Source organism: Zonotrichia leucophrys, unplaced genomic scaffold, assembly GCF_028769735.1.
Source record: "Zonotrichia leucophrys gambelii isolate GWCS_2022_RI unplaced genomic scaffold, RI_Zleu_2.0 Scaffold_109_149410, whole genome shotgun sequence".
Lineage (NCBI taxonomy): Eukaryota > Metazoa > Chordata > Aves > Passeriformes > Passerellidae > Zonotrichia > Zonotrichia leucophrys.
Genome location: NW_026992314.1, coordinates 48,212 through 59,883, shown reverse-complemented (window position 1 = coordinate 59,883; position 11,672 = coordinate 48,212).

Genomic DNA, 11,672 nt, shown 5'->3' with positions numbered 1-11,672 from the left:
TCAGTGCAAAAATGGCCCCTTCGTTCCATGGGGCCCTGAATTGTCAGAATGGCCCCATTGTCACACAAGGTTGCAGTGTCACAAGTCTCCTCATTTCCACAAAGCCACACAGTGTTACAACAGTCTTCTGAATTCCATGAGGTGCCAGAGTCCCAAAATTGACTCCTTGGTTTGATTTAGCCCTGCACTGTGAGAAGAGGCCCTTGGTTTTATGATGCCACCCAGTGTCACAATCATCACAGAATCATAGAATTAACCAGGTTGGAAAAGGCCTTGGAGATCAGCAACTCCAACCTGTGACACAACATTGCCTTGTCATCCAGACCATGGCACTGAGTGCCACATCCAATCATTCATTAAACACCTCCGGGGACAGTGACTGCACCACCTCCATGGGCAGCCCATTCCAATGCCCAATCGCACTTTCTGTGAAGAACCTGTTCCAAATGTCCAGTCTAACCCTCCCTTTGTGCATTTTAAGCTGTGTCCTCTTGTGCTGTCACTGTTCCCTGTGTGAAGAGCCCGACCCCCCCTTGGCTACACCCTCCTGACAGGGAGCTGCAGAGAGTGAAGAGGTCTCCCCTGAGCCTCCTCTTCTCCCGGATAAACAACCCCAGCTCCCTCAGCCTCTCCTCATAGGACTTTTGTTCCAGACCCCTCACCAGCCTTTTTGCCCTTCTCTGGACACGCTCCAGCCCCTCCATGGCCTTCCTAAATTGGGGGGCACAGAACTGGACATAGCACTCGAGATGTGGCCTCACCAGTGCCGAGTGCCGGGGAAGAATCCCTGCCCTGGTCCTGCTGAACCACTACCCTGCTCCTGCTGGCCACACTATTCCTGATCCAGGCCAGGAGCCATTGGCCTTCTTGCCCACCTGGCTCAGCAGGTCCCCAGCCGCTTCCTTCTGGATTACAGGGGGGCTGTTCTGCTCCCTCTCCCCATCCACCAGCTCAGGAGAACGCTTGTCCTGAGGGCAACCTGTCCTAATGTTGAAAACTGGGGCAAAGAAGATGTGAAGCAGCTCCACTTTTCCTTATCCTTAGTTACTCTACTCCTCACTGCATCCAATAAGATTAGATGTTCTACTTATCCGTCCTTTTGCTATCCGTTTATTTTTAAAAACATTTTTATTATTTTTCACAGAAATGGCCAGGTTAAGATCTAATTGACCTTTCACCACTCTACTTTTCCTTCTGCATGACCTAACAACATCCTTAAACACTTCCTGAGATGCCTGATCTTCTCTCCAATGGTGATTCACCCTCTTTTGTCCTGAGTTCCCACAAAACTTCATGCACAGTCAGGACAATAATTTCCTCTCTGGTTCAACTTTGGCACAGAGGGACAGGCTGCTCCTTCCCCTTTAAGATTCCTTTCTTGATGTGCGTCCATCCTTCCTGGACACCTTTGTTTTTAAGTGTGTTTCCCTTAAAAAATCAGTACCTGATTCGGTACTCTCTAAATCTGCATCCTGAATCCAAGGTCTGCCCTGCATAATTCCAGTGAGGAAGTTTTGTTGCTACCCCTCCTTCTTTCACAGAATATTGGAAACTTGATTATTTCATGGCCACTGTGCCCAAGGCAGCTTCCAACCACCACATCTCCCACCAGCCCTTCTCTTTTTGTGAACAGCAGCAGAAAGAGCTTTCCTTGGGAATGGGAGTGATACCAAAAATTTGGCAAAATAATAAAACTCCATAATCCCAATGTAGTATTAAGAAGAAGTATTCTTTGTTTGTCTGGATGCATGGGGGAGAGCTCCTCCCAAAGCTGTGCATGCTGAGTACAGGAAAGTTTCTGTTTATATTCTGTATTTTGCATACATATCCATTGATTGTCCTGGACTAAACATACATATGATAATCATTTCCCCAAAATCATTAATGTATTTCTCCTCCCCTTTACCTATGCATTCTCCTCTCCTGGGGGGTCTTTGGTGGTCCCTGATGCTCATGGACCCCAATGTTCCAGTGGGCCTGGCTGAGCTGGCAGGACACTGAGGCTGGTGAATTTCAGTTCCCCTTCTCACACAATGGGCATTGTGTGGTTTCCATAGGCCTGGGGTTTTGGAGAACCAGCATTGTGTGTGCTCACCTGGTGTAGACAATTTATCATCTGATAACCTGAGGTCACAGAGTGGGCTATGACATCACAGAGGTTCTGTGAGGTCATAAAGCAGCTACGGCATCATAGGCTGTCTCTGTGACATGACAGAGCCAACTGTGAAATCACAGGGCAGAGGTCTGACATCACAGAGCAGACTATGGCATCACAGAGTTGGCTGTGACATCAGAGACCAGCTGTGTGACAGTATGAGCTGTGACATCACAGAGCAGGCTAAAACATAACCAGGGAGCGCGGGGCTCACTCCACTGTGCCTGCAGGAAGGGGCATAAGCAAAAATGTGGCTGGTACTCTCCCACATTTTAAAAAAGGCAGTTTGTGTTAGCTCCCAAGCCATCCCCTTCCAAACATGCAAACTGCATAGCCTCACTCTATTTCTTTCATACCAAATAAGCAAAGTGTGTAGCATCTGCTCCTCATATCCAGCACCCTTCCTCTTGGTGGGGGCATCTCATACATCATCCAGGCTTCTAGGCTGTCAAGTCCACCTACTTTTTTTCAGGCTCTCTGCCTGGCTATAACTCATTCAGATTTTTAGGCTCTCAGGCTCTTGGTCCACCTGGCTCAGTTTCCAAGCTTGTAGTCTGCCTGGCTCCACCATCTTACTGCTCTTAGGTCCACAGTCATCTGACCAAATCACCTCAGGATCACATCGGGATCACCAGATGTTGCAGTTGGGGGTACAATTGACACCAAAGAAGGCATCAAGCATCAGCCCTTTATTGTTCTTCAGTACAACCTTTTATATCCTTCATCTTACATGCATTGCACCTGTGTGCCCTCTGTACCCTTTTGTAGTTGGTCAGTACACCTCAGCACTCCATGTCTCATTGCCTTTAATACTGTTTACCTGTCCTGCATGGTTATCACCCTTAGGGATGAGGCTCAGCCACAGCCCCACTCCCAATTACCACAAACTGTGTCCTTACAATTCCCCTTTTGTTCTTCTTTTAAATAAATGCCATGTCTACCATACCTCTACAGGGCCCTTGCGGAAGAAATAGCAAACATGGTACAAGTACCCTTTGTGTAGATTCCACTAACTCTGGAATGCATCCATGTGCTGACCTTGATTTATTTCCCAAACTCACATTACCTATCATCAAAAATCCTTATGCCTCCACTTCTAGACTATTGACAATACCAATAGTTGTACAACTTAATAAGGCAACATACAAGAATAAGCTAAAGGCCATATATTAGGATAGTAACAAAATCAACAGCCATATAATTTCGTCAAAGGCTATATAACTTGAACAAAATCGTTAACTATACAACTTCATAAAGTAACATACAAGGATAAGAGAGAGTCTATATGTTTCTATCAACTACATGTATCTGTTATTCTAGGGAGTCAAGTGAGCCATAGCGAGGTTCATTGCTTTGAGGGGTATCATCCAACACAAGCCAAATGCAATGAGCGGGCACCCACTGAACTCCAGTATCTGTCGAGTGTACTTATGGATACGAAATATAAACTTTTACACTTAAACCTAATCAAAAATTAATAGCTGCAATTCACAAACAAAATACATGTTTCATCAGCAAACAAACACACCATACTAAACGACAGATCTCCTCTGTCCCCAGCTCCCATGGCTGCTTTCATAAATTCTCTTCTTCCTTTTACAGTTTTTGTTGTATTAATTGGTTACTGCAAGCCTCTCTTGTCCTGCTCTGTGTTCCATTCTCCTCAAGTCTCATAGTGTGAACTCCAGGTGGTAGCCAAATTTGCAGCTGCCTTGCCCCTTTTGACACCATGTCCCATAGACTTTCCACAACTTCTTCCTATGCTCTAACACTAAAAGCAGTACTTGCATCAGTCTCAAAGTCTTGTGACTTTGCCAATAGTAAAACACTACGAAGGGTGTAGTCAGAAGTATTACTTCCTTTTCTTTCCAACAAAGCTTTCCATGTCGACAAAACAATCTGTTCTTCGCTTGATAAGTTATTTCCCATTCTGTCCGCAGGGACTCACCTGTATCCCACGTGTCAAAATCAGTCTGGTCCAGACCAAGCAGCATCCCCCCTGCTGCTCTCAATGCTACGCTAGGCTCCATCTCCAGCTGTACCTCGCTCTACTGCCCCATCCCAAATCACATCGGGTCACTGTGGAGTTGGTCATCATACAATTTCAGAAGGCTTCTCTCATGTGCTTTCTGTGCAGCTGTGACTCTGCCTCTCAGAGTTTGATGTTGTTTCTGTTCCAGTCCTCGTGCAGCAGCAACTTAGCAAGCCTCCCCCACACTCCTCAGGGGCCGTGCTGGTGCTGAGGCCACGGCTGCTGCTGTGGCCGTGCCATTTGCCACTTCCAGTGCACCGTTTCTGTGTCCCACTGCACGCACTGCCATTCAGGGGGAACCCAGCACCGTCCTTGGTCCCTGCCTGGCTGTGGCCATACCTTGGCAGGGGGCGCAGGGATAGATCCAACGCACCTGCAGAGAGAGGCAGGCAGTGGCACAAGTGAAAGTGTGGCTGGTACTCTCCACATTTAAATAAAAAAAGCAGTTTGTACATTACCTCCCAAGCCATCTCCTTCCAAAAAAGCAAAGTGCATAGCCTCACTCTTTTTCTTTCATACCAAATAAGCAAAGTGTGTAGTGCCTATCCTCATATCCAGCACCCTTCCTCTTGGGGGTGGTGTCTCATACATTGTCCAGGCTTCTAGACTCTCAGGTCTGCCTACATTTCTTTCAGGCTCTCAGGTCTGCCTGGCTATAACTCATCCAGATCTTGGTCCACCTGGCTCAGTTCCCGGGCTCCTAGTCTGCCTGGCTCCACCATCTTACTGCTCTTGGGTCCGCAGTGGTCTGCCCGAATCACCTCGGGATCACCAGATGTCACTGCTGGGGGATACAACTGAAACCAATAAAAGCATCAAGCATCAGCCCTTCATTGTTCTTCAATACAATCTTTTATACCCTTCAACTTACATGCATTGCACCTGTGTGCCCTCTGTACCGTTTTGTGCTTGGTCAGTACACCTCAGCACTCCATGTCTCATTGCCTTTAATATGTTCACCTCTCCTGCATGGCTGTAGCCCCTTAGGGATGAGGCTCAGCCACAGCCCCACTCCCAATTACCACAAACTGTGTCCTTACAATTCCCCTTTTGTTCTTCTTTTAAATAAATGCCATGTCTACCATACCTCTACAGGGCCCTTGCGGAAGAAATAGCAAACATGGTACAAGTACCCTTTGTGTAGATTCCACTCACTCTGGAATGCATCCATGTGCTGACCTTGATTTATTTCCCAAACTCACATTACCTATCATCAAAACTCCTTATGCCTCCACTTCTAGACTATTGACAATACCAATAGTTGTACAACTTAATAAGGCAACATACAAGAATAAGCTAAAGGCCATATATTAGGATAGTAACAAAATCAACAGCCATATAATTTCGTCAAAGGCTATAGAACTTGAACAACATCATTAACTGTACAACTTCATAAAGTAACATACAAGGATAAGAGAGAGTCAATATGTTTCTATCACCCACATGTTTCTGCTTATTCCAGGGAGTCAAGTGAGCCATAGCCAGGTTCATTGCTTTGAAGGGTGTCATCCAACACAAGCTGAATGCAAGAGTCAGGCACTCACTGAACTCCAGTATCTGTCGAGTGTACTTATGCATAGGGAATATAAACTTTTACATTTATGCCTAATCAAAGATTAATAGTGCAATTCACAAACAAAATACACATTTTATCAGCAAACAAACACACCATACTAAACAATAGATCTACTCTGTCCCCAGCTCCCATGGCTGCTTTCATAAATTCTCTTCTTCCTTTTACAGTTTTTTTGTATTAATTGGTTACTGTAAGCCTCTCTTGTCCTGCTCTGTGTTCCATTATTTTCAAGTCTCATAGAGCAATCTCCAGGTGGTAGCCAAATCTGCAGCTGCCTTGCCCCTTTTGATACCATGTCCCATAGACTTTCCCCAACTTCTCCCTATGCTCTAACACTAAAAGCAGTACTTGCATCAGTCTCAAAGTCTTGTGACTTTGCCAATAGTAAAACACTACGAAGGGTGTAGTCAGAAGTATTACTTCCTTTTCTTTCCAACAAAGCTTTCCATGTCGACAAAACAATCTGTTCTTCGCTTGATAAGTTATTTCCCATTCTGTCCGCAGGGACTCACCTGTATCCCACGTGTCAAAATCAGTCTGGTCCAGACCAAGCAGCATCCCCCCTGCTGCTCTCAATGCTACGCTAGGCTCCATCTCCAGCTGTACCTCGCTCTACTGCCCCATCCCAAATCACATCGGGTCACTGTGGAGTTGGTCATCATACAATTTCAGAAGGCTTCTCTCATGTGCTTTCTGTGCAGCTGTGACTCTGCCTCTCAGAGTTTGATGTTGTTTCTGTTCCAGTCCTCGTGCAGCAGCAACTTAGCAAGCCTCCCCCACACTCCTCAGGGGCCGTGCTGGTGCTGAGGCCACGGCTGCTGCTGTGGCCGTGCCATTTGCCACTTCCAGTGCACCGTTTCTGTGTCCCACTGCACGCACTGCCATTCAGGGGGAACCCAGCACCGTCCTTGGTCCCTGCCTGGCTGTGGCCATACCTTGGCAGGGGGCGCAGGGATAGATCCAACGCACCTGCAGAGAGAGGCAGGCAGTGGCACAAGTGAAAGTGTGGCTGGTACTCTCCACATTTAAATAAAAAAAGCAGTTTGTACATTACCTCCCAAGCCATCTCCTTCCAAAAAAGCAAAGTGCATAGCCTCACTCTTTTTCTTTCATACCAAATAAGCAAAGTGTGTAGTGCCTATCCTCATATCCAGCACCCTTCCTCTTGGGGGTGGTGTCTCATACATTGTCCAGGCTTCTAGACTCTCAGGTCTGCCTACATTTCTTTCAGGCTCTCAGGTCTGCCTGGCTATAACTCATCCAGATCTTGGTCCACCTGGCTCAGTTCCCGGGCTCCTAGTCTGCCTGGCTCCACCATCTTACTGCTCTTGGGTCCGCAGTGGTCTGCCCGAATCACCTCGGGATCACCAGATGTCACTGCTGGGGGGATACAACTGAAACCAATAAAAGCATCAAGCATCAGCCCTTCATTGTTCTTCAATACAATCTTTTATACCCTTCAACTTACATGCATTGCACCTGTGTGCCCTCTGTACCGTTTTGTGCTTGGTCAGTACACCTCAGCACTCCATGTCTCATTGCCTTTAATATGTTCACCTCTCCTGCATGGCTGTAGCCCCTTAGGGATGAGGCTCAGCCACAGCCCCACTCCCAATTACCACAAAATGTGTGCCTGCAGTCGCTGGTTTGCTCACTCTGCCCCAGCTTCCCCTCACAGTTTCTCCCCTGAAGTCCAGAGCTGTTCATGCCCAGCAGGGTCCCTATCCCTGGTATCCCCCTGGTCCACCCGGAGCTGCAGCCTCCCCCAAGGATGTTCCGCAAATCAACCCCCAGAGCCTGACATGGGAACAAGGGGCTGGGCTGTGTGACCAGAACATCAAGGACATGGATTATCCAGGTCACTGGGGCCTGGTTTGGGGTCCCCAGGGGAGGAAAGATAACTGGCAGCTGGAGCAGGGCCTGGGAAGGGCCTCCAAGGTGGTGCTGTGTGGGAAATGGATTTGTAGTGAGTTCTCAGGGCCTGACAGAAGGTCCACACAGCACACATCCGTATGCAAATTTTGAGATAAGAAATGCTGATTTTGAAATGCCATGGAATAGGACAGATATTGCTGAGACAGAAATGGAGGTAGAAAAAAGTTTCAGAGGGTGACCTTGCAAATAAGACTAGATACTTTGGAGAAATAGAACTGTGAAAGATGCATTGTAATGGGACCAATGAGAGATAGTTTTTGGTGACTGGCTTTAAGGCATCTACAGCATGGCCTGGCTAAATTTGAGAGGCCAAGAAATGCTTAGAATGTATTGTAATTAGGAACGAGCAGGCTTCTGATTGTGATGGCGTGAATTACAACATCTCTAAGTTTATAAAACGCCTTTCAGTTGCCCCATCTCTGGGTAAGGAAAATGGTATTGTCCAACAGCACTGGAGTCCTTGGGCTGTCAGCAGAGGCTGAGAGAGCTGGGCTTGTCCAGCCTGAAGCAGGGAAGGCTGAGGGGCTCCTCATCCCAGGCTGGCAGTGCCAGCCAGAAGGGGATGGAGAACACAGAGCCAGGCTCTTCACCGGGGGGCATGGGGGGAGACAAAAGCCAATGGGTGGAAGGGGAAAGAGGGGAGAACAGCCAGGACAGGAGGAGTTGAAATGAGTCAGGCTGGTTTCAGCATTTCCTCAACACTAAAAGCAGCCTGAGCCCCTTCTCCATCCACCACTGACAGCTTTGCAAAATATGAATTGTTCAGGCTGCTTTGCCGCAATTCCAGGATAGGCATCCATATAGAACAACTTAATTCTATTTACATCTATCACAGCACCATATTTTTCTAAAATTATTTTAGTATGGAAATCACTTGTGGATGGTGGACATGTCAGACACTGCTGGGACGATGCACATGGCTCAGGGAAGAGCGTGGTTGTTATTGAATTGTGTCCTCTTCAACCATGGTCTGTTGGCCATGAAAAGAAACTTTCTGTGCCTCTGAGTCTCACCAGTTCCTGACCCCCAAAGGACACAAACCTGATGAGTTGTGGTTCCCACACCAGTGGTGGCACCTGCACCTCCCTCCACCCCCAGAGCAGAGCTCCCTTGTCCCAATAAGTCCCTGGCAATGCAGGGATGAAGGAAACAGGACAGGCTCTAGGGATCAGGGGCAGGGCAGAGCCAGGGATTTGGGGTGCTTGTGAGCCCAGGGCAGGACAGTGGCCCTTGGCCTTGGTGAACCTCATCCCATTGTCCTGGGCCCATGGCTCCAGCCTGGCCAGATCCCTCTGCAGAGCTTCCTGCCCTCCAGCACAGCCACACTGCCACCCAGCTTGGGCTCACCTGGGAACTGACTGAGGGTGCCCTCAATGGCCTCATCTGTGGCAATCCAGAAAATCAGAGGGTTTTGGGAAAGCTGCAAAAGGCAGGCCTCAGAGACAGTCAAACTGTGATTAGAGCTAAGCAGCAGCCATGAGATAGGTCACCAGAAAAATTATTTAAAAAGTAGAAAAACAAGGACAAATAGAACAATGGTCTGTGTATTAACGCTTGTCTAGAATAACTCCCTAAGCTAAAGAAAAGTATATCTAGCGAGATATTAGGAAGTTTGAATCTCAGTAATGGAGCTCTGTGCAATGTGTTTTAAGGCTTACAAGCATGTATTGTATTAAAAATAAACAATCATTGTTTTAACCAAAGGTACATGTGCTTATAGTTGTTGGATAGAACTACTGTCAATATGCTTTTCCTTTTTTGATTGGTCAAAAAACTTATAAAGTAAGTTGTAACATTACGTTCTTGGTCTGCTGCTTGAAATGTGAGCTGCTGGCATCTTCCTATTGTCATAACCAGGTAATGAGACTGATGCTGAAAAATAAAACAGCTCAAGGCACGTTCCACAGCAGTCCCGTCCCATTTGTGATTTGTACATAGCCCCCAGCTGGCGATATCATCCACATCATCAATAAAGAGATTTCACTAACCTGGCCCCAATCCCGAGCCCTAGGGACACCCCTGGATGTGACTCCATTCCTCAGCTGCTCTCAGTGCCAGGGGCTGGATGAGGGAAATGGTGGGGAGGGGGTAGGGACAAAGTGTGATTGATTGTCAGCCATGAAGGGTCTTGATTTTCATATTTGTTCAGACTGCATGAGGAGGGGCTGGGGATCAATATCAACTGGGGATTGCTGATAGCAATCTATAAACAGGAAAAGAAAACTTAACAGGACAAAATAATTCTCTCTTCATTGTTTTCAGTATCATAGATTCACTTTGAATACACTTCTGAAATTTGTCTAATTAACCACAGAAGAACGGAAGATTTGAATTATTCCCATGGGCTTGTCTTGTTTGGGTGTTTTGAACAAATGTTTATGAGCCTTGTCACTGAAGAGATCAAGAAAGATGAGGCCTCTGGAAAAGTACCATTCATCACCAACCTGCAAGTGCTGAGTATCCATCCCTATCAGAGCAGGAATGAGCAGAAATGGGCACAGCTTTGTGGCTGTCCCAGATTTGGGATGGGCCCTGGGCCTGGAGCAGGAGCAGCTCTTGAGGGCCCCAAGGCCGGGGCTCTTGTGCTACCCTGGGCAGATGGGATGGCAGCAGGGGCTGCAGAGCTCTCAGCATCTCCTGCAGAGGAGAGCAGGGCACCCAGGGAGCCTCCTTTCCCTTGGCCAGGCACGTTCCCCATGCTGGGGCTGAGTCCTGTGGCAGCTGCAGCTGCTGCTGTGCCCTTGCCAGGGCCTGAGGCCGTGAGGCAGTGTCCAGAGCAGCCTGGCCTCAGCAGAGCTGCAGGGCCAGAGCCGGCTGGGCTGGGCTGGGGAGAGGCCCTTGGTGCTGCCCAGAGCTCAGGGCAGCTGACAGAGCTTGCAGGGAGCTGGGCTGGGCTCAGAGAGCCTGGCCCAGAAACCATCAGTGTCCATCTCAGCCTGGCTGAGCGTGCAGGGGCCAAGAAGAGCAGCCCATGGTCTGCAAGTTCTCTGTGTGGGAGCTGAGCTTGTGAGCCCTTGAGCCCTGCCAAGTGCTTGGGCTGCACCTTCAGCTCCAGAGGAGATGGGACAGATGGGAGCAGGGACAAATCATTCCTGCTGCATTATTTCTTGTGTTTGCTTATACAGGTGACTTGGATCTGTATGTAGAGGAGGTGTTTTGTGTCAGATAACACTGGTAGAGTGAGAAGAATAATATTATGTAGCTGAAAATAATATTTCATGCAAAATACACAATGAGGAAAAATAGTCACACATGGTAAGAAAATCATCTGAGTTTTTCAGAGGAGGAGAGACTCGTTGATGTCCAGTAGTCAAACCTGTTCAAATACTTTCCTCAGGGCTTCCCTGAGATGAGAAGTGACCACCAGAGGCCAAGGCTGACCAGAGCTCTCTGTCCTGGCAGCTTTTGTCTGGGACAACGCTTGCATATAGTGAATTTGTCAGGGGGAGTATCACTTTTGGCCATGGGCAACTGGAAAGTGGGAGAGTTCTTTTCCATAGGAAGGAAAGCACAGAGCACCGGTTCTCCAGGGGCTGATGAGAAGCAGCACTCAGCATTCCAAGATCAGCTGGACCTGTCAGGTGGCCCCTGGGAGGCCAAACTGGCCAGACCTTTTCCATGTTCCCTTGGCTCCACAAGGCCCTGCAGTGTCACAATGTTCCCCTTGCTTCTGCAGTGTCACAATGGCCCCGTGCTTCCATGACACCCTGCAGGGTCACAGTGGCCCTTTGGTTCCCCAGGACCCCACAGTGTCACAGTGGTCCCCAAAGCAAGGAAACCACGGAGCCTCAGTGTTTCAGGGGCTGATGAACTGCAGTGATCAGAGGCCAAGGACACACAGATCTGTCTCTCTTGGCAGCTTTGTCTGGTAGCAAACCTTGGTTATTTGAAATCATGCATGTGGAATCCCAATTTCAGCCACTTCTCCCTGGAGGAGAAGGCCAGTTCTTCTCCACAGAAAGGAAAGCACAGAG